The sequence below is a fragment of the Haliaeetus leucocephalus genome, unplaced genomic scaffold (assembly GCF_000737465.1).
Source record: "Haliaeetus leucocephalus isolate CR32 unplaced genomic scaffold, Haliaeetus_leucocephalus-4.0 Scaffold362, whole genome shotgun sequence".
In the NCBI taxonomy this organism is placed as follows: Eukaryota; Metazoa; Chordata; class Aves; order Accipitriformes; family Accipitridae; genus Haliaeetus; species Haliaeetus leucocephalus.
In genome coordinates, this window is record NW_010972798.1 from 6323435 (window position 1) to 6323848 (window position 414).

Here is a 414-nt window from a genome sequence, read left to right on the forward strand (position 1 = left end):
GCAGGCAGTCGGGCTGAGAGGGGCAGGGAGCAGGCCATGCGGCAGCAGCTGAGGGGGCAGAGCGGCTCCCTGTCATGGCTGCGTTTCCCCCGCCATGTCGGTTATTTTTAAAGCCCCGGTGCCTGGAAGTCAGGGGGATGACAGAGGAGAGCGGCTTCCTCGGGCGGGGAAGACGGCTGCTGGGCCGCGGGGCTCGCCCCTCTCCGTCCCCCACACAGAAATGACTCCCTCCTCCTCCCTGCTAGGCTAAAACACCCCCTGAATTCTCCCTCCTCACCTGGCGAGGGGCAGGAAGGGGCTAAGCCCGGGTCGGTTAGCGAGGGGGGCAGCGCTGGGCAACAGGGAGCGGCGGCCGGAGGGGCCGTGAGGTGAGGGGGCAAGATGGTGGCGCCTGAGGGCCCCCCTCAGCCCCGG